Genomic DNA, 334 nt, shown 5'->3' with positions numbered 1-334 from the left:
GACGTCCAATCGAAAATAATCCGACCTTTGGCCAGCCCATAAAAAGCGACCGAGTCAGTCCTATCCCCTTCAAAGTAGACCCTCGGCTCCTCTACTCGCCAAAGCCAGCGGTAATCCCTAATCCTCTGGACATTTCTTGAAGTCCTTTTCTCCAAGGGCGTCATAACTTCCAGTCCATTCTGCATGTAGCTGTTGTCATGGTGAGCGCGGCGGTACGACGTGGCCCGGAAGTGGCAGGGAGCATTCAGGTAACAATCCTTATTGATGGGCTGCCTCTCTCTCACATGCTCGCATTTCAAGATCAGTGCGTACGGAGCAAAGTGGTCTTTTTTTT

Source organism: Penaeus monodon, chromosome 15, assembly GCF_015228065.2.
Source record: "Penaeus monodon isolate SGIC_2016 chromosome 15, NSTDA_Pmon_1, whole genome shotgun sequence".
NCBI lineage: Eukaryota > Metazoa > Arthropoda > Malacostraca > Decapoda > Penaeidae > Penaeus > Penaeus monodon.
This window is presented reverse-complemented; position numbering follows the sequence as displayed.